The sequence below is a fragment of the Sylvia atricapilla genome, unplaced genomic scaffold (genome assembly GCF_009819655.1).
Source record: "Sylvia atricapilla isolate bSylAtr1 unplaced genomic scaffold, bSylAtr1.pri scaffold_119_arrow_ctg1, whole genome shotgun sequence".
In the NCBI taxonomy this organism is placed as follows: domain Eukaryota; kingdom Metazoa; phylum Chordata; class Aves; order Passeriformes; family Sylviidae; genus Sylvia; species Sylvia atricapilla.
Window position 1 is genome coordinate 33,359 of NW_027077047.1, and position 22,714 is coordinate 56,072.

The 22,714-nt window shown below is 50.9% G+C and overlaps 1 pseudogene; it reads right to left on the minus strand.

The window, feature by feature from the left end:
* Window positions 1-15,046: 15,046 nt before the first annotated feature.
* On the minus strand, window positions 15,047-15,978 carry LOC136374746 (olfactory receptor 14J1-like; annotated as a pseudogene).
* Window positions 15,979-22,714: the final 6,736 nt, after the last annotated feature.

Here is a 22,714-nt window from a genome sequence, read left to right on the forward strand (position 1 = left end):
TTGTGAGCCTAAAACTGTTGGTGTTTGAAGCCAGGTCCCTGCAGAAAAGGGAAACCCAGTCTAGCAGCTTTTGATTGTGTGCAGAGAACGGAAAGCCCAGTGCCAGCCGAGGTGGCCGAGGGATTTTAGTAGAATCGTTGGATTCCTGCGAGAACTCAGTTGATACTCTGCAAAGTTCACATTTGTTAATTTTAATTGTTTTAGTGGTGATATACCCAAGGCAAGGCATAACAGAAGACCCGGTTTAATAAGTGATTAATAACCAGCAATTTGGGGCAAGTGCCTGGCTGATTGTGTACTGGTTTTTTTAAAGAGGAAATTTTTTTCCTTTTTGCATGTCAAAAGGCATTGGGAAAAATAGGATCCTGAATATGGGGGCAAATGAAAGCAAAGAGATTCCCAGAGGAAGCCCTTTGGGGTGCATTTTAACAAACTGGAAAGAGCTGATGGATTGTGATGGTAGAGAAACCAGGAGGGAGCTGGTCAAGTTCTGTACACAGTGGTGGCCACTCTATAAGCTAGATGAGGGAGTGAAGTGGCCAGCAAATGGTACACTGGACTGAGACACTATTACAGTTAATGCTTTTCCTCTGGCAGGAACAAAGGTGGTCAGAATTGATTTATGCAGATATGTTTTTCAGCCTTCGAGATCACCCTGAGTGGCAAAGGGATTGTGGAATGAAGCCTCCATCTGATCCTTTAGTACTGGCCCTTGAAAAGGACAATAAAGTTACTAAAGGGAAGCCCAAACGTTGCTGCAGCACCTGCTCTATAAATCAGAGGTGCACACATCCTGACAAGGTATACCAAGTAGAGGCTTTAGAACAGGAGACAGAAGACATACTTAAACCACCTCCAAAAAGACAGGAGAGGGGGAGGGTGGGAGGAAATGCAGACTTCATCTTCCCTTGGAAGGACAGCAACTAAGGCAGGGGTTTCTCCACCCACTCCTGAACCATACCCACCACTGCCTAGCAGTGACAGTGAGTGGGATGAACCTGAACCTCCCCTGTCAGCCCCCAAACTTCCTCCACAAGGGCCTATAGCATCCAGGACCCGAAAACAAACCACAGGGGTCACACAAGCACCTCTAAGACAAGCAATGACCTCTGATGGAGAAACAAAACTGATTAAAGTTCCCTTTTCCTCAATTGATTTAGAGATCTGGGAAAAGAGTGCTAAGGGTTATCGAAGTGATCCAATAGGGGTTGCTAAGAAAATGAAGTTTATAATTAAGCAGCATTTACCTGATTGGGCAGACCTCCAATTGCTGCTTGGTGCCTTAACAAGAAACTGAAAAGCAATTAGTTTTGGAAGTGGCTAAAGACCTAGCCGAGGATGACTGTAGAACAACACAGGAAGATGTTAAAGATGTGTTTCCCCTTCAAGATCCGGGCTGGGATCCTAATAATGATGAGGGGTTGGGTTGGTTAAAAGGATACCAGGAATTAATAGTAAAAGGGCTAGAAAGAGCAATCCCCAAAACCATAATTTGGTCAGCACTATATGCTGTCAAACAAGGCCCCTCCCAAACACCTTCTGAATTTCTAGATCATCTGCGAGATGCGATGCCCCGACACACCACCCTGGATCCTGGATCTAATGAAGGGACACAGCAATTAATAAATTTTTTTTTAGGACAGTCTACAGGAGACATCAGGTGGAAACTCCAGAAGATCCGGGGTCCAGACAGCTGGAATTTAAAAGCTTTACTGGATGAAGCCTAGAGAGTTTTTAGTAACAGGGAAGAAGGATATAAACAGGGGATGAAGAAATTAGTAGCAGAAGTAAGGGAGAAAGAAAAAGGAAAACAGGGGCAAGGTCCACCGAAACAGGGACCACGCCGACTAAGAAAAGACCAGTGCGCATTCTGCAAGAAATTTGGGCACTGGAAAAACAATGTCCAGAACTAAGAAAGGGCAATGAACATAGAAAAAGTGGTCAAAAAGGGGAAAAGGTGGTTGCTCATGTAAAAGAGGACTGAGGAAGACCGGAGGGCCCTTCCCTAGAGGACCCTCTGATTATAGTTAAACTAGGGAAAAGAGAAGAAGAAGTAAAATTCCTAGTAGACACCGGGGCAACATTTTCAGTGTTAAATAAGGCCCTAATACCTGCAACCAATGACTATGTTATGGTAAAAGGGGCAACTGGCCAATCTGAAAGAGCTTATTTGTGTAAACCATTGAAGTATAAATTGGGGAAACAATGGGGAATTCATCGATTTTTATATATGCCTGGAGCTCCATCTGCACTTTTGGGCAGAGATCTGCTAGAGCAGCTGGAGGCAAAGATAATATTTAAGAATGGGGAAATTATTTTGGAGGTGAAAGATCAACAATATATGGAACTGTTAAGTTTAATGATGATAACCAAAGAAATTGAAGTTGCAAATGAAAAAGAGAATTTCAGGAAAGTAATAGATCAGGTGTTTCCTGGAGTGTGGGCTTCTAACATACCAGGCAGGGCAAAGAATGCACTACCAGTACAAATCGAATTTAAAGAAGGAGAACAACCAGTAAGAGCTAAACAACACCCCCTAAAGAAAGAAGATAGAGAAGGGATTAGTCCAATCATTGAGAACTTTCTGAAGATAGGACTACTGAGGGAGTGTCAGTCTGATTTTAACACTCCTCTCCCGCCAGTGAAGAAGCCCGATGGCTCATACAGGCTAGTACAGGACTTAAGGGCTGTTAACAAGATAACTGAGGACTTGTATCCAGTAGTTGCTAATCCTTATACCTTGTTAAATCATTTAACTCCCGAACTAACCTGGTTTACTGTTTTAGATTTGAAGGATGCTTTCTTTTGCCTCCCTCTCCATGAAGCCAGCCAGAAGATCTTTGCATTTGAGTGGGAGAACCCCAAAACGGGACGGAAGAACCAGCTCACATGGTGTGTGCTTCCCCAGGGGTACAAGAATTCACCCACTATATTTGGGGAGCAGCTTGCAAAGGACTTAGAGTCTTGGGTACCTCCACCAGGAGAAGGACAGTTCCTCCAGTATGTGGATGACCTCCTAATAGTCACCCAGACCCAGGAAACATGCGTGGACTGGACGGTAAGCCTCCTAAACTTTTTGGGCCTGCAGGGGTATCGAGTATCTCAAAAGAAAGCCCAAATAGTGAAGCAAACAGTAATTTACCTGGGCTATGAAGTGAGTGCTGGACAAAGAACCCTAGGGCAAGATCGCAAAGAGGCAATATGCCAGACCCCAAAGCCTCAGACAGTGAAGGAACTGAGAACCTTTTTAGGTATGACAGGATGGTGCAGACTGTGGATTTATAATTATGGATTACTTGTTAAACCTCTGTATGCCTTGATCACGGAAGGAAGCAGAGATCTTCAATGGACAAAAGAAGCAGCTCAAGCTTTTGACCAGCTAAAGAAGGCCTTGATGTCAGCACCAGCCTTGGGACTTCCAGATGTGAGTAGGCCATTCTTTTTGTTTTCTCATGAGAAGCAAGGGATTGCTTTAGGGATACTAGCACAAAATCTGGGTCCATATCGAAGGGTAGTTGCCTACCTCTCTAAACAGCTGGATACAGCAGCTAAGGGGTGGCCAGGGTGTCTCAGAGCCGTCGCAGCAGTGGCAGTGAACATTCAAGAGGCACGCAAGTTCACCCTGGCTCAGAAGATGACAGTGCTAGTGTCTCACAGAGTGTCTACAGTCCTGGAAATGAAAGGGGGGCACTGGCTCTCCCGACAGAGATTCCTGAAGTACCAAGCTATACTGGTGGAACAAGGTGCTGTTGAGATTGTGGGAACTAACATTGTGAACCCAGCTTCCTTCCTTAGCGGCAGTATGGGAGAACCAGTGATCCATGATTGCCTGGAGACCATTGAAGCCACCTACTTCAGTCGCCTGGATCTGAAAGATACCCTGCTTGAAAATGCCAAGACCTGGTTTACTGATGGGAGCAGCTATGTCATCAGTGAAAAGAGACATGCTGGGTATGCAGTTACCACAAGCAGAGAGGTAATAGAGTCCAAACCATTACCAACAAATACCTCTGCACAGAAGGCTGAGATAGTTGCCTTAATTCGAGCTCTGGAGCTGGCAAAAGGAAAAAGAATTAACATCTATACGGACTCAAGGTATGCATTTGGAGTAGTTCATGCACATGGAGCCATTTGGAAAGAGAGAGGACTGTTAAACTCACAAGGGAAGAACATTAAACACGCACAAGAAATATTGAGACTGTTAGATGCAGTGCAACTGCCTGAACTGGTAGCCATCAGCACATCAAGGCACACCAGAAAGTGAGCTCAAAGTTGGAAGAGGGGAAAATGCTGGCAGATAGAGAGGCAAAAGAAGCAGCTAAAAGTAAGATAACTGATGAGACAATTGAGGCAGCATTAATCCCAGATGGAAAAATTTCTATTGAAGGTAAGCCCATATACAATAAAAAGGATAAGAGACTTATTAAGGCAGAAAAGGCAAGTTATAACCAGGAGGGATGGGCTGTGACAGAAGAAGGAAAACTTGTAGTACCCTCCTATTTGTTGTGGTCATTAGTACAGAGGGAACATGAGAAAACACACTGGGGAATAGATGCCCTGTATAACCATTTAAAAGAAAGAATCATGGCCAGGAAATTGCAGGGCACAGTAATACAAGTAACTCGTCAGTGTAGTCTTTGCCTCTGAACTAATCCCAAAAACACCCTAAAGCCTAAAGTGGGACAAATTGGGAAAGGCTGTGGACCTGGGCAACAATGGCACATTGACTTTACAGAGCTGCTCAGGAAGGGAGGATTTCGTTACCTATTGGTGTTAACTGATACTTTTTCAGGATGGCCAGAAGCCTTTCCTGCCAAAACAGCTAAGGCCCGAGAGGTAACCAAAGCACTGTTGCAAGAAATAATACCTCGTTTTGGAGTTCCAGCCACCATATCCTCAGATAGAGGACCACACTTTATTTCAAAAATTGTACAGCAAATAAGCAACCATCTGGGAATGGACTGGGAACTACATACCCCATATCACCCTCAATCTAGTGGCCAAGTGGAAAAAATGAACCACTTGATCAAACAACAAATAGTGAGACTGGGGCAAGAAGCAAATTTGCCCTGGCCCCAGGCTCTCCCATTGGCATTATTGCGAGTTCGGACAAAACCAAGGGCAAAAGAGAAACTGAGCCCTTTTGAAATATTATATGGAAGGCCATATGCAGTTCAAGAAGGAACAACACCCATGCAAGTAGGGGAAGAAACCCTACATAGATATATGGTGGCACTAAATAGACAACTCAGAGAAATTGAGAAACATGTGGCTGGAGCTCAAAACAGGGAATTAGATGGGCCAGTACATGATATACAACCTGGGGATTATGTATATATTAAGTCTTTTGCAGAAAGACCTTGGAACCACAGTGGGAAGGACCATTCCAGGTGCTTCTTACTACCTTCACTGCAATCAAGGTCAAGGAACAGAAGGCCTGGATCCATCACTCCTGAGTGAAGAAAGCCCCAGAAGGAATCTGGAAGATCACACCAGGCGATAATGAACTGAAGCTGAAGCTCACTCGGAATCGCGAATAGATGTATTGACAGTATGGACATTATGAGGAAAGTTGTAATTATTGCAGTAATTCCCTTAACCAAAAAGAGAGTCAATGCAGTACCATGCAGGTACAATGTGACCGAGATAAATAGGTGTCAAGGGAGAGCTTATGATACTTACTCTCGTAAGGCTCTAAATAAGATGCTAAAAGTCACAAATGCAAGCTTGTGGGAAGGAAGAAATGTTTGGGGATGTAAATATGCATTCTTACAGGATGGGTTCCACGAGGCTTACCACCCACCCATGAGATCCATCCGCATTAGTCCTGAATGTTGTGACAAATGCTTGAGTAAATGTCCACAGTTTAGGCTCAAAATAGAGGGGTGTGCAATAAGAGGGTATGACATTGACTTTAACATCACTCAAGTATGTACTGAGCTCCATAAGGACCAGACCAAGATTACTCCACCAGTGCCAAAAAAGGCTGTGATCAACCAGGTGCCAGCTATCCCAGAAGCAGAGGAACAGATAACTCCTGGAATTACCAAAATTGGGCCATATGCTATTAAAAAGACAGGAGTTCAGAAACTGATAATTAACCCAAAGTGGTCTTTAAAACAAATAGAAATGGGAGTACAGGTAAATGCTTCTCATGTTAGGCCAGAATGTGCTCCATTTCTCAAGAACTCCTTTACAGACTGGACTACTTGGCTCCAAAAAAGTATGCCTCCTGATGTTAGAAGTAAGAGGGATACTACAGGGTTGCTAGGAACAGGATTAGGAGTACTAAATACCATAGATTCAGAAGTACTGATGAATAAATTAGCTTCAGTAGGGAATGATTTAGTCCAACTACAACAACCTTTGCAATCCTCTCTACTCTCACTGGGTAACAATCATTGGAAACTGACCCAAATACTACCAGAATGGGAAAACACAGAAGAGCGAGATCACGAGGTAATAATTAATGCACTGGGTACAGCTAGTAAAAACATTTCACTGGCTCTAGGGTGTACTCAGGCACAACTGTGGATGCAATCAGTGGCCGCTGCGGTTATCAGAGAAGGTGGCGAGGGAACATTCCCTGCTGAAATTCGCAAAATTGTTTGGGATAATGCTTCTGATATGGAGAAAGAGCTTCAGTCTTGGTGGGTGTTGGTCAATTTCACCTATAACCCTGTGACTAGTATAGTGACAGCCTTTGTTTTAACCATACATGATGCCTCAGTGGACCTGATACATCCAATAGTCCCCTTAGGATTAAACCATGAGGGAACTGTATTGTACCCTTCTGAGCACAGGATGTGGGCACGAGAAATTGAAGGAAAATGGCAAACTGTTAATCTAGAGCCCTGCACTGCGAGGAGACAACTAGGATACATATGTGAGGGGACATTAGAAGGTGTCAAAGACACTTGCTTAGATACAGATCAAAATATTTATCACTTTGAAACGCATCCAGGGGAACAGAAAACTTCATTGGTGTATACAGGACAAGGTTGTGTCTGTCTAAGGACAGCGTGCCCCATCATAAGAATAGACAGCCAAATTGTAAGGCAGACCAAATTCAATTTGTGTGTTTGCAATTTTGTCAGAATTAAGGGATGTGATTTTTCCTATCGAGCACCTGTAGTATCACAACAATATATAAAGACTAACCTAACTACTGTGCAGCAGATACTGCCTGTGCCCATAGGGATGAATTTGACTCTAGTTGCTCAATTGATGAAACACCCCGAACTGAGAGAAATCTTAAAGGAAATTAGAGAAGGGAGCAAAAAGACATTAAATAAAATTCACCATGAGATACGGAGACCATCAAAGGAGTTTTTAAAAGGTTTGAAGAACATTTGTCTCATCATTGGTGGGATGTTCTTTTGGGTGGTCTCCAACAGCAACTGGTATACTAAACACCTTAGTACACCCCATAGTTGTGTTGCTTATTTTAGGTAGTATAAGTTTAATTTTATCTGTTGCAATGCTTGTTTGGAATTGGAGGATGCTACGACGAGTAGCAGCCTTAACCTCACTATCAAAAGCATATGGCTTAGTCTTGAGAGACACCAGCTGTGCGGCTTGGATAGATGAAGAAGACTCTCTATATTGAGTAATGGAATTTTCTCACTTTAAAGAAGAAGTGGGGAATGAGATATTAATTTTAAAGAATTAAGGACTTTAGTTAAACTAGATATTGCTGACATAGACTTCCCTTTACATTTTGAGATATTGCTGAGGTAGACTTCCCTATACTAACTAGACATTGTTGAGGTAAACTTCCCTTTTTTTTTAACATAAGCCGGATTTAAGGAACTGATAAATCAGGAGACCTGTCAACTTAATCAATAGACTCCAAGAACACAATGTGATCATAAATCAGATAGTCTTGAGAAAACAGAATCCAGGTGTCACCAACACTAAAAGGTAAAAAAGGCAAAGCAAGGAAGACCCATCTTACTTCATCATTTTGAGACCCCACCCCATAAGAAGGACCACCGACCCATTTCAAAGAACAAACTACGCATGCTTAATTGCTTTTTGGCTAATTACCATAGGAAGCGGGGAATGGGATGGACCAGAGTTATGAATATGCATTTGTGTTTTGGGTATTCAACACTTTTGTACATAAAAAGACCCTGGGATCATCTGTAAATTGCGCATGTGTATTTGGGAGCTGCCCGGCGTCGTAATAAACATCCACTTTCTAACTTCAAACTGTTAGAGAGTCTTTGTCCGTCATAGCTGGATATTGGTATTAGATCAATATCCGTATTTTTTTAACAAATCACTGGGACCTACTTTGCTTGGACAGCTGCCTGCGCTCAGGTCAAAAAGGGTTTTCTATTTTATGAAGCAATGTAAATCTCTGAGTTTTCCCCACTGAAAACAGACACACTCCTCCAGTGTGTGCCAGCCCAAGGTGCCACCAAAACCTCTCCAGCCCTGCCCTGGGCCAGCTGTGAGGGTGGGCCATCATCCCAACCTGCCCTAGGCCACTGCAAGGGGCTGTGGCCATGGACACTGCACTGAGCCCACGGCTGGGTTTGGGTGCCACGGCCACCGTGAGCAGTTCAAGTGTCCTTGGAAACACTGGGAAGGACTGGGACATACTGGGGAGCACTGGGAATGATGTGGGAGACACTGGGACATACTGGGAGTGATACGGGGGTATACTGGGACAAACTGGAGACAATGGGAACACCGTGGGGAAGGCTGGGAGATACTGGGGCATGCTATGGAAGATACTAGGGGGGAACTGGAAAGGAATGGGAATGAAGTATTGGGAGGGACTGGGCTGTACTGGTGATGAAATGGACTGTAAAGGTGGGGACTGAAGGGGTACTGGTGCACCACTGGGCTGTACTGGGGATAAACTGGGCTGTACTGGGAAGGAGTGGAGGGGCAGAATGGGCTGTTCCCACCTCCGGACACTCCCACTGGTCGAAGCTCCAGCCCATCACCGCCCGCAGCCAATCAGCGCCAGGAACCCGGGGCCTCGGGGCGGTGCCTGGTGTCAATGCCATGTTTCCTTTCTGCCTACAACTCCCGTCGTGCCCCGCGGCCCAATTGAGCCCCATTGCAGCCCGGACTTCAATGCCCGTCATGCACCGCGCCCCAAAGTCACCTCCCCCCCCACCCCCCCCCAGTATCCTCCCTGCGCGTATCTCTTATTTGTCCCCCAGACCCGCCAGCGTCCCTAAGTGTCCCTACAGTGTCCCCATTCGGACGCCCCCAAAAGCGTCCCTGAATCCCCTGAATGACCACAAACCCACAGATGCCCGTTAAACCACTTCTGGGAATTCATCTCCAATCATCCCCCGTGGCCTCAGAGCTCCGCCTAACACAGTCCCGCGCCGAAAACCCCTGCCGTGCCTCGCACCCTGAAGCGCCCGGTTCTACCTCCCACAATCCCCCCAAGTGCTCCCGAACCGTGTACATTCCCCCTGAGGGCCTCAAGTCGCGGCTCGGACGCCAAAGTGTTCCCCAAGTGCCGTCCCGGACCGCCAAAAGCTCCGTGCGAGCCGCTTCCGGGACTACAGCTCCCAGCATGCTCCGCGGTGTACAGAGAGCGCTGTTCCAGCGGTGACTCCACCTCCCATCATGCCCCGCGCCCCACCCAGAGCCATTGGAGTGGCGCTTCCAACTCCCGTGATGCCCCGCGGCCCCGTTAACCCGTGTTATACCCGCGCCTACAACTCCCATCATCCCCTGGGCCCCAGAGAGCCCCCTCAGAGCCCCCCAAGTGCCCGCCCGGACCCCGAAGGGCGCCCAGATTCCCCTCCCTGACCTCCAAGTGCCCCCCTGGACCCCCAAGTGCTCCCATGGACCCCGAATTGTCCGACAGGATCCCAAAGTGCTCCTCCAAGTGCTCCCCCGGCTCCCCCAGGTGTCCTCCAGACCCTCAAGTCTCTCCAAATTCCCTTCTCCAAATACACCCCAGAAATGTCACCATGGAGCACAAAGTGGTCCCTCTTACCCTGTCTGAGAAAATGCTCAAAAGTATGACAAAAGGACTAAGAAAAGCAGCTAATTAGTGTAAAATGAGAGAAATCAATAGCCGATAGCAGGTAATTAATTCAAGAAAGCAATTAAGTCAATTAGAACTAATGGCCAAAAACTGTTTTGGTTCCTAAAACTGTATAGATTTTTGAATGTAAATCATAAAATTAGGAAATAAAATACAGAAAAATATTAAAAATAACCAAAGCATAATTTAAAACATAATTAAATTTCAATTATCAAGAAAATGAAAAAGAATTCTCTATATTTTGGGATGTCAGTCCCAGGTGAGTGATGTCAGACATGCTGAGGTTGGGGTGAGGAGCAGCTTGTCCCAACAGGGTCAGCCACCAAGGGGCTCATTCTTTGTGCCCAGATCTCCTGAAAAGATATTCAGCATCAAGATCACTTGGGGAATGCTTCTGTCACCTCTCCTAAGAACTGAAAATTGAAACAATATGCCCTTGAATTAAAAAAAAAAAAAAGTCATGATGCGTGCTTTGAAATCTTCCTCCTTAAGAGAACTCCAAACTGACTCCAAGCAGCTGCACAATCCCTGCAGACTTGAAGAGAGCTGAAGAAATACAAAGAGCTCCTCAGGGCTCTCTGCATTTTAATCAGCCCCACGCTGGATTTGGGGCTGAGTCCAGGAGCCCCAGGCACTGAGAGAAGGTGGAAGAAGCTGCTCAAGGAGTCAGAAGCAAAAGCCCAAGTCCCTTGGAGCATCCCTGGGCCCCAGTGAGGGCAGGGAGTGCCAAAGGCTCCCCAGGGACTGGTGAGAGCAGATCCTTGAGGCCAGGAGTGCAGGGAGCCCGAGGCTGTGAGCAGGGCACTGCAATGCTGAGGCAGGCCTGGGCTGGCTGGAGGGAGCAGAAAGGCCAAGCCCTGAGCCCAGGCCTGGGACAGCAGGGCCTGTCCCTCCCGGGGGGCTCGGGGCTCTTGCTGGGGCACTGGGATGGCAGCAAGGACAAATGGCATCAAGCTGCCAGCCCTGCCAGCCTGCTCAGGGAGGGGCCAGGGAGGAGCCAAGTGCAGCCCCTGGAAGGAAAGTTCCTTCAGTGGGGCCTCCCGAGGCGCTGGCAGAGCCCAGGGGACAAAGGCCTGGGTGCCTGTGGCCCTGCCAGCCCTGCCCAGCCCTTGGCCATGTGTCCTGCAGGCTGTGCCCCCTGGGCGTGCTGCTGCTGTGCCCTGGCCGGCTGCACACGCCCATCTCGCTGTCCCCCCAGCATTTGTCAGCCCAGCATTGCTGTGCCCTCCCTGGGCTCCCTGCACCCAGCGCTGCCGGCTCCTGGCACACAGAGCCAGGCCATGGCCCAGCCTCACGCTGGGACACCTCCTGCACCAAAATTCTGCCCTGGAGGGACTTTTCTTTGTGCTCAGCTCCAGGCTGAGCCTTCCAAGCTGCACTTTGGGGAGGTTTCCTTCTCTTCCCACTGCCAAGGGAAGCTCTGTCTGCTGCTGTTCACAAAGAGAGAAGGGCTGCTGGGGGATGTGGTGCTCGGGGCCATCTGGGCTACAGCGACCATGGAATAATCGAGTTTTCAATATTCAGTTTCACAAGGAGGGGGCATCAACAGAACTTCTACACTGGACTTCCAGAGGGCAGACTTGGGCCTGTTCAGGGTGTTGATTTGGAGACTACTGAATCCAATACTGATTTTTTTAAAGGGAAGGAGCCTTTCAACAAAGGGGTCCAAGAAGGACTGATGTACTTCCAGAAAAAACATCTTGAAGACACCGAGCTGTGCCTATGATGAGCTGACAAGTAGAATGACTGGTCTGGAGGGGCAGGGAGCTCTTGCAGGAACTCAGGGCAAAAGAGAGTGTGCACCAGCTTTGGAAAGAGGGGAAGGTTGCCCAGGAAAATTCTAAGGATATCATTAGATCCTGAGAAAGAAAATTACAGATAGGAAAGCCCATGTAAAACTGAATCTAGCCACTTCTGTGATGAATAATAAAAATGTTTTTAGAAATACATTAATGGCAAAAAGACGGCCAATGACAACCTCCGCTCTTTATTGAATGCTGGGAGGAATAGAGTAACTAAAGATGAGGAGAAGGCTGAGGTAATGAACACCTTCCTTGCCATCATTTTCAACATTAAGAGAGGTTGTCCTCAGGACAAGTGGCCTCCTGAGCTGGTGAATGGGGACAGGGAGCAGAACAGCCCCTGTAATCCAGGAGGAAGCACTTGGTGACCTGCTGAGCCACTCAGATGCCCTCAGGTGTATGGGATCAGAGGAGATCCATCCTAGGGGGATGAGGGAGCTGGGAGATGAGCTCCCCCAGCTGCTCTCCATCATTTCTCATCAGTCCTGGCTCACTGGGGAGCTCCCAGAGGACTGGAGGGGCCAATGTGAGCCCATCCCCATGAAGGGCTGGCAGGAAGATCTGGGGAACTCCAGGCCTGTCAGCCTGACCTGAGTGCCTGACAAGGGAATGGAACAGCTCCCCTTGGGTGCCATCACAGGGATCCCTGTGTGGATCAGACCCAGCCAGTGTGGGTTTAGGAGGGGCAGGTCCTGCCTGACCCACCTTTTATACCTGGGTGACCCACCTGGTGGATGTGGGAAAGGCTGTGGATGTGTCTACCTGGACTTCAGCAAAGCCTTTGACACCGTGAGGCACAGCATTGCCTGGAAAAGCTGCAGCCCATGGCTTGGGCAGGTTCCCTCTTTGGTGGAAGACTGAAGAACTGGCTGGAGGCTGGGCCCAGAGAGTGCTGGGGATGGTGCTGCATCCAGCTGGTGTCCAGTCCCTGGTCGTGTCCCCCAGGGATGTGTGTTGGGTCCTGTCCTGTTTAATATCTTCATGGACGATCTGGTGGAGGGGATCGAGTCCACCATTAACAAACTGCAGATGCCACCAAGCTGGGTGTGAGTGTGGATGTGCTGGAGGGCAGGAGGGCTCTGCACAGGGCCCTGGACAGGCTGGATCCAGGGCCCAAATCCAACCATGGGAGGTTTAAGAAGTCCAAGTGCTGGGTGCTGCACTTTGGCCACAACCACCCCTGCAGCCACAGGCTGGGGACAGAGTGGCTGGAGGGCAGCCAGGCAGAAAGGGACCTGGGGGACTGATGGACAGCAGGCTGGACATGAGCCAGCAGTGTGCCCAGGTGGACAAGAAGGCCAATGGCTCCTGACCTGGATCAGGAACCGTGTGGCCACGAGGAGCAGGGCAGTGATTCTTCCCCTGTGCTCAGCACTGGTTGGGCAGCACCTCCAGTGCTGTGTCCAGTTCTGGGCCCCCCAATTTCAGAAGGACATGGAGGGGCTGGAGCATGTCCAGAGAAGGGAAACAAGGCTGGGGAGGGGTCTGGAACACAAGTCCTGTCAGGAGGGTCTGAGGGAGCTGGGGTTGTTTATCCTGGAGAAGAGGAGGCTCAGGGGAGACAAGGCAGTGTGAGAGAACAGGTTGGACTTGCTGATCTCTGATGTCTTTTCTAACCTTGCTGATTCTGTGATTCTCTGAAACCACCCTTGCAGCAGCTGCAGGATGAGGCCTGGGCCTCCTCTTCAGAAGATGCAGCAGCCCAGGTCCCTCAGCTTCTCCTCACAGCCCCAAAGCCCATCCTGTCAGTCCTGCAGAGCCTCTGCAGCTCCTCCTCATGGCCCAGAGCAGGGAGCCCCACAGCCAGACACAGCAGCCCAGATGTGCCCCCCTGGGCTGTGGTGCCTCTGGCAAGGAGCAGCACCAGGCACTGCAGGAGCCTGCAGACAGTTCCTGAAGCACTTGGAGGATGATCCTGCTCCCCAAGGGATGTCCCCAGGGTGCCAACTCAGGAACTGCAATGGGCAGTGGGGCCAGAGAGGAAAGGGCCAACAGGGATGGGCTGTTTACAGGGGAGGGAACAGGAGTGGGCAATACAAAGAGACTTGCAGCCAGAAGAATAGATAAAGGAAATTTGAAACAAAAGAATAGCTCTGGACATTTTGTACCTGGCTGCCAGGCAGCCCTGGCTCTGAGAAACGTCTGCAGTGGCACAGGAAACTCACAGCTGATGGGAACAAACTCTCTGGCTGACTTCAGAGGCCACGACAAAGCTGAGTGGTTTCCCTCCTGTCCCCCAGCCCTTCCTGGCCCCAGGGGCTGATGGCATTTGTGCTCCCTCAGGTTCATCTCCCCACACCAACACCATGGGGGTGCTCAGGCCTGCTCTGGGCAGTGCAAACAGGGGCTCCTGAGCCAGTGCTGCCGTGTCTGTGCCTGCAAGGATGGGGCCCCTGTGTGAGCTGGGGGAGAGGCCAGGGCTGCAGAGGGGGGATGTTGTTGGCAGGTGCATGAGGACGCTCTGGGACGCTGCCCTGGGGTGTCCAGCGCAGTGGGGATGGATCAGGCCCTGCTCTGCTGCTCCTTCCCGTCTCCCCCAGGGACCTTGCAGAGCCCCAGCCATGCTGTTTGCCCCCAGCCTGCCCACGGCCAGCCTGGGGCTGCTCACGGGGCTTTTCTGTGCTGGGCATTGGCCTGGGCGTGTTCTGGAGAGAGCCTGGGCAAGGAGGCTGGAGCCCCCAGGCCCTGCCCTGAGGCGTCAGCGCTGCCCCAGCAGTGCCCATGGCCTGTCCCTGCTGCAGCCCCGGCACTGCCACCCCCAGCCCTGTGCCCGGCCCCGAGAGCACTCAGGCCCTACAGCAACACCAGGGCCAGGAGGGCAGCGGGGCAGGGCCACGGGAGCAGCACTGCCAACACCAAGGGCTGCTGCTCCTGGCCACAGCTGCTGTGCCAGCCCTGAGCTGCCTCCAGCTCTGCACACAGACATTGCTGCTGCAGCTGCAGAGAAGGGAACAAATGGGGCATCTCTGCACAAAACTTGGCTGGGAGATCCTTGAGTTCCTTTAAAGCCACCAAGAGCACAGCCCCTCATTGACACAGGTTGTGGCCACAGTGAACACGGAACGACACAAACTGAGAAATGGCACCAAAAAATGACATTTATTGGTGGAAATGAATAAAGGAGTAAAACAAAGAAAAAGAACATTCAAAATGAAAACAATGAGAAGTATCAAAGGAGACTTTTATTGCAAGTGATTGGAGGAAATTGCCCAGCAGTTTATTGTTTCTGGAGCCATCCAGTGATCAGTGTCCTCACTGCAGCCTTGAGCTCATGGTTCCTCAGGCTGTAGATGATGGGGTTCAGGGCTGGAGGCACCACCGAGTACAGAACTGACAGGGCCAGATCCAGGGATGGGGAGGAGATGGAGGGGGCTTCAGGTGAGCAAACATGCCAGTGCTGAGGAACAGGGAGACCACGGCCAGGTGAGGGAGGCAGGTGGAAAAGGCTTTGTGCCGTCCCTGCTCAGAGGGGATCCTCAGCACGGCCCTGAAGATCTGCACATAGGAGAAAACAATGAACACAAAACAACCAAATACTAAACAGGCACTAACAGCAATGAATCCAAGTTCCCTGAAGTAGGATTTCAAGCAGGAGAGCTTGAGGATGTGTGGGATTTCACAGAAGAACTGGCCCAGGGCATTGCCATGGCACAGGGGCAGGGAAAATGTATTGGCTGTGTGCATGAGAGCATTGAGAAAGGCACTGGCCCAGGCAGCTGCTGCCATGTGGGCACAAGCTCTGCTGCCCAGGAGGGTCCCGTAGTGCAGGGGTTTGCAGATGGACACGTAGCGGTCGTAGCACATGATGGTCAGGAGAGAAAACTCTGCTGCCATGAAGAACAGAAAGAAAAAGAGCTGAGCAGCACATCCTGCATAGGAGATGTCCCTGGTGTCCCAGAGGGAATTGTGCATGGCTTTGGGGACAGTGGTGAGGATGGAGCCCAGGTCGCTGAGGGCCAGGTTGAGCAGGAAGAAGAACATGGGGCTGTGCAGGTGGTGGCCGCAGGCGACGGCAGCGATGACGAGGCCGTTGCCCAGGAGGGCAGCCAGGGAGATGCCCAGGAAGAGGCAGAAGTGCAGGAGCTGCAGCTGCCGCCTGTCTGCCAGTGCCAGCAGGAGGAAGTGGCTGATGGAGCTGCTGTTGGACATTTCTTCACTCTGGGCATGGTGGACTGTTGAAAGAAAACATTGACAAGATGGGACCATCTTCTTTGAGTCAATTCTATATTGTTTTTATAATCCCATCAAAATCACTTTTCCTCCTTTGAGGTAACTTTGCTAAACATTTTTGAGTACAGGTTTCTGCTGCTGCTGATTTACTGCTTGATCGTCAGCATTGCTCTCAGCCTGAACACCAGGGAGCCCAGAGAGAAAACCGAGCCTGTGCCCCGGTGTATTCGGACCTGTTGGTCCTGTTACAGGTTACATTCCCTTATCACATCTCCCTCTATTTCAGAATTATTCATGTAAAACCTTCTTGTAAAATAAAGTACACAATCCTAAAGCTGCAATTTCAAAATTAATACCCTAAACCTTTCTCTCCATTTTTTTTTTCTGTGTTTCTGTAAAGGTTGGGGTATCTGGGGTTCTCTCACTCCCTACTACCTGGAGTTCTGCCTAATGTTGTATCTGTTTCTCTCTATCCAAGCGTTGTCCCTGCCAGTGCTCCCAGAGCCCAGCCCAGCCCTGGGGGCTCAGCTCTGCCCTGCACACCCCTCCCAGCACAGGCCACTGCCCAGGGCCATCTCCCAGGCAGCAGGGCCTTAAGGGCAGCTCAGACCAACAGAGATGCTGCAAGCCAGGGTGCTGCTGGTGCTGTCTGTAGGTAGAGGAGGGTGAGGAGGCACTTTCTGAGGGAGCTCTGAGGCAGATCTGCTGATGCCCAGGGTGACAGTGCAGGAGTGTCAGTGACACCGACAACCCTGAGAGCCCCTTTCCCTTTCCTTTAGGAGAAAGCTGAGAGCAGCCCTGGCCATGCAGCACCATCTCCACAGCAGGAGGAACCTGCCCTGATGGGGGTGGCTCCTTCCACCTCCAACTTCTCCCCACAGCCCATGGGGAGCTGCCAGGCAGGCTGAGAGCTGCCCCTGGCAGGTGGCCGATCCCCTGGCCTGGCCAAGAGCCCTCAGGGCTGCAGCACCTGCTCTGCACCACAGCCCTGGGCAGCCCTGGCTGCAGCCCCAGCTCCAGCCCCTGCAGCCGTCCCTGGCAGCAGGAGCCGTCCTGCCCTGTCCCTCTGACGGTGCCCAGGGCAGCCCCGCTCTGGAGCACATCCTCCCCCAAAGCAGAAAGGGCAGCAGAGCCATCCTTACAGTGCTGTCAGTCCTGTCCTGGGGCAGCTTTAGGAGATCCCTGCAGCCAGAGACTTACTGTGCCAGAAGTGGTGAAGATTTCTCCATGAAGAAGCTCAGAGATTTCAAAAGGTGTGAAGATTTCTCCGTGAATAATCTCAGAATTGTCCTTCCAGTTTCTTTAAGCCTCTGTCTGCTTCACCCCTCTCAGGTACCTGCAGGCAGTGCCCTCAGCCCTGCTGGGCTGGGAGAGGAGCTGCTCCTCAGGAGAAATGTCTTTTTGAAGCTCTTCTTATTTTCCAAGAGCTGCCTCTGTGCCAGGAGCCCAGCCCAGCTCATCAGCACAGACACAGCACAAGGACTTTAATGAGCCTCTTGGAGGTTTAGTGCTGAGTCCCTGAACATCAGTCCCTGAGAGTCAGTGAAATAAATCTCTCCAGAATCCAAAGTCACATACAAACTCCAAAGTTTCTTGAAGTTTTAATGGGTCCCACTGAGGGACACGACTGAGAAAGGACTTTAATGACCCTCCCATGGATTTGGTGTTGTTTAAAGTGGTGTCAGCCCCAGAAATGTTTAAAAAACTTTTCAAGAGCTCTTTCAAGAACTTTTGGAGAACTTTTCAATTAAGATTGAAACTCCAAAGTTTCTTGAAGTTTTGATGGGACCCAGTGAGAGATATGGCTGAGAAAGTGTCCCCAGGTTCCAGTTAGAGCAGAACACTGCAGGCAGTGGTGACAGGTGGGGACAAACCAGGGAAAGGTGTCTCTGATGCTGAGCAAACCCTGTGCCCTGTGCAGCCCAGGCTGTCCTACGGTGTCCATGCCCTGTGCCTCTGTCCCTGCAGGCTGTCGTCACCCCCCGGCTGCCCCACCTGGCTGGGCCCTTCCTCTGCTGACAGCTCTGTGTCCTGCCTGCCTCTGCCTGGCCACACAGAGCCTTGGGCTTGAAACCAGGAGGGTTCATTCAACATTTACCATGCCTGGGAATTCTGAGCACAGGAACAAGGCGTGTAGGGCCTGCTTTGCCAGCAAGGATGGTTGTAAGACAAGAAGACATCTGGCTCAAGAGTCCACCGATAGGAAATAAAAAAAAACTGAATCTGGGACCTTGGGGTTGGTTTTATGATAATGACTCAATTGGAATACAGAGGTAGCAATGCTATATAAGTACCACTCTTTTAGAATCACATGTCCATGTAAGGTTATCAGTTCTCACACCTTAGACCTAAGCCTAGAGAAGTGATGCCCTCTTAATTGCAAGGCAGTGTTCAGGAGTCTTATTGTGATATTTCGTAGATTTGGTGACAGAGGGGCCTCACAGAACCAAGGAGGCTCCTGTGACACGTTGGAATCTCCTGAAACCAAACTCCTTTTTGACACAGCAGGGCCACATGGAACCAATGGTCCATTGTGATAGTGCAGATCCAAGGAGACCATGGGGACACTCTGGAACCTCATGGAATCAAGAGAACATTGTGACAGAGAAAGGCTTCATGGAACCAAGAGTCCATTGTGACACAGCCAGGCCTTGTTTGAACAATGGAACCATTGCTGACAGTACAGAAACTCATGGAACCAGGGGCCACTGTGACACTGTATGGCCTCAGGGAACCCAGGGGCCACTGTCACAGTGTATGGCCTCAGGGAACCCAGGGGCCATAGTGACACACCGGGGCTGCATGGAATGGAAGGTCCATTGTGACAATGCAGATCCAAGGAGACCATGGTGACACTGTGGGGCCTCGTGGAACCAAGGTGATCATGTTATACTGTGGGTCCTCACGGGACAAGGGTCCATGGTGACACTGCAGAACCAAGGAGATTGTTGTTGGCAGTATGAAAGCTCATGGAACCAGAAGCTGTTGTGACACAGCTTGGCCACATGGAGCTAAGGGGCCATTGAGACACTGAGGAACCTCATGGAACCAAAGGTCCCTTGTTTACACTGTGAGACCCTGTGGAACCAAGGGGACCACAGTGACATTGACGGGCCTCATGGAACAGTGGAGACAATTCTGACAGTTTGGGACCCACTGGAACCAAGGGGCTGCTATGACACTGCAGGGCCTCATCCAGCCAAAGCAGCCTTGTGACACTGCAGGCCCCTTGGAACCAAGGGTCCATTGGGATATTGCAGGGCCTCATGGAACACTGGAGACCATTATGGCTCTTCGGAACCCATTGGAACCAAGAGGCCACTGTAGCCCAGCAGGGCCTCATGGAATCAAGGGGACCATAGTGACACTGTGGGGCTCCATGGGACAAAGGGGCTGTACTGACACCATGGAACCAAGGAGAGCTTTGTTACACTCCAGGGCATCATGGAACCAAGGCAGCCCTTGTGACACAGCGTGGCCTCATGTAACGATGGAGACCAGTATGTTACATGGGGCCTTGTGGAACCAAAGGATCGTTGTGGCACTGCAGGGCGTCATGCAACCAAGGGGACAATAGTGACACTCTGGGGCTCCAAGGGACCAAGGGGGCATTCCTTTAGTGCAGAACCAAGGAAACCATTTTAACACTGTGGGGCATCACGGAACCACAGGTCCATTGTGACACAGCATGGCCACAGGAAACCACAGAGGCCATTGTTACACCTGGAGGCCTTGTGAAACCAAAGGGCCATTGTGGCACTTTGCATCCCCATGGAACCAAGGAGTCCATTGTGACACTGTGAGGCCCTGTTGGGTCCAAGGCCAACTGTGGCACTGTGAGGCACCACTGAACCAAGGAGACAAATGTGACACCACAGGGCCCCATGGAACTAAGGATTCATGGAACAGTGTGGGACTCATGGAACCAAAGGTCCATTGTGACACTGTGGGGTCACATGGAATCCTGGAGACCAAAGTGACACTTCAAGGCCTCATGGAACCAAGGGTCCATTGTGATACTGCAGTACCAAGGAGACCCCTGTGACACGGCAAGGCCTCATGGAAGCAAGGGGGGACAATTGTGATGCTACAAGGCCCAGTGGAAGCACGTGGCCAGTGTGACACATCTGGGCCTCATGCAGCCAAGGGGGGACAATTGTGATGCTACAAGGCCCAGTGGAAGCACGTGGCCAGTGTGACACAGGTGGGCCTCATGCAGCCAAGGGGCCATTGTGATCCTGACGAACCCAAAAGAACCAAAAGACCACTGTGACAGTGCAGGAATATTTGGAATAATAGAGAGAACTGTGATACTCTGGGGCCTCGTGGAACCAAGGGGGCCACTGTGTCATTGTGCAGCTCCAGGGAACCGAGGAAACCTGTGGTGCCCAGTTTGGCACAGGCCTCGGCCATTTGCAAGAGTGTGGGCTCACCCAGAAGGGCCTCAGTGATCCTCCTGCACTCTGCATTACAATGGCTCCTTGCCAGGTGCTTGAGCAACATCATTCTGGGAATAAAATCATCCACCTGTTGCTCAACCGAAGCTGTCAGTCTCCCTGCAAATTGCAGAAAGGGTTCAGTCAGTCCCCTGAAGAATCGTGGCAAAAGACTGTTTCGGTGCAGACATCTCCATTGTCTGTACCAATGCTGCCATGCCAACTTTCTGGCACTGCTCCACTACCAGGGGCTCACAGGTGATCTGCCTATTAACATCAGCAAACTCACCTATACCCAGCAGCAGTTCTGGCCCAACCCCATACCTAGGGTCGTCTTGATGAGCCATCCGATTCTGTGCTGCAATCTTTTCAGCCAATTGAGATCAATTGGACTCAAATAGGTCATATTCAACTGGCTGAAAGAGAACCTTGGGCAAGCACCGAATGTCATAAGGAGGGAATACGTCTGTGTCTATCAATTGGAGCATCTGCATCATCTCTGGAGACCCCAGACCATATTTACCAACCAATGCTTGCCAAGACAAATGGACATGTTTCTTGCGACCAGCTTCCCAAAGCACAGGGAAAGCTCACAGACCGCCTATCGAGGCATCATCAGTCCTCTGAATCCTGTCCCGCAGACTCCACGGGGACAGAGGCAGGTGCCCGTCTCGCAGCACCTGCAGAGCTGGGGAATTCATCCCTGCCCTTCAGGGAGCGCCGTGCCAAACCACAGCCACTCACCGCCTCAGCCTTGGATCGGACATCCTCCCAAAACCATGTGCGGTCCGGTGGCCGGACTGTCACCTGACACGGTGGCAGTGTCCAATGGCCAGCCGAAGGCGACTCGGCATTCCGGGACCCCTTGCCATGGGTGAACAGCGGCCTGTTGCCAGCTGTGCTGTCCCCTCTAAAAGTAAACAACGCGGAGCCGGGAGCTGCCTTTGCACCGGCGGCACGGGAGGTGTTATGCGCAGCGCCGCTCGGGCTCAGCGTTGGGGGGAAGACAGCGCTGTGAGGGACTTGCCGTGCAGCACTGCTTCCAAGGACATGGGCGATTTGGGGGCAGAAGCCATGGGGGAAGGAGGGGGGCTTGTGGGGCTTGAAGGATTTGCTGAAGAGGAAAGCCACACAGCCCGGGGGCCCCCTGAGCCCTACGTTTCCCATGTGTGTCTCGGCGGAGCCGCGGCTGAGGGGTGGGCTGCGGGTACCGCTACCAGCACAGTTCCCCCAGCCGCTCAAACCCCAATGCTGGATGGCCCTCCTGCCCGCTGCGGGGTCCACCTCTCACTCTCTGGGGCCGCGCACCCATGAGCAGACTTGGCTGGCTGCCCCAAGCCACGCCCGGAGCCGTGGGGGGGCTGCGGACCCTTGTTATGCAGGTCTGGGGCTGCTTTGCTCAACCCCTTGGGACGGCCTGAGCCTGCACCATCCTCCTGCATGGAATATCTCGTGGAAATTTCACAATGAAGACAGTCAGCCATCATCATCCCCCCTTCCTTGTCCTAGTGCGCTTTTGGTGCTTCCCGCGCCGGGCATGTACAGTGCGGGGGAAGGACCTTCCGCTACCGCCTCCACGGTATGGGGGTTGGCGGTGCCGGTGGCGCTGGTCCCGTAGGGCTTTCGCAAGCCCTAAGATCCCCCGCACTCCAACGCCTGCGGGGTGCAGGTACGGGCGAGGTCCGCTCCGTGGACCCCGCGCCCACCTCAGCGGCTGCACTGCGGGAAGGCAGGCCTTCCTCACTTCTGGGCCCTGCATGGGGTGGGAATCAGAGTTGTGTGTGTGTTGGAGAGGGCCAAATCCCCTCCACTCCAGCGGTGCATCCATGGTGCGGGGACAGGAGAAAAGGCTCCACCATCGCCCCTGGCACCTAGCTCGGGAGACAGCATCAGGCTGGAGCCATCCTCCGAAACCCCAGAACTGGGAAGCTGCATACCAGACAGCACCCTTTCCAGCCTTTTGCAGGTTGTTAGCAACCCCAAAATCTCTACAGTCCAGTTGGTAGAGAAAACATCCAGCAAACAGTCACCTAACAGTCTCCAAGCCAATGTGGAGAAAGCAGCCAGAATGCTGCAGAAAAAAACATAGGTTCTAGCATAATAGAAAAATTATTGGAAGTCCTCTCTAGAAACAGAGGCTCCCTCCCTCTCTAGGACCTCAAACCAAAGGTCCATCACGAGGGTATGATCCAAGGAATAGGTAGAGGTCATCATCCAAGGAATACGTAGAGGTCATCATCTCTTAGCACTTGTTACCTTAGACACATAGAAGGCTGAAT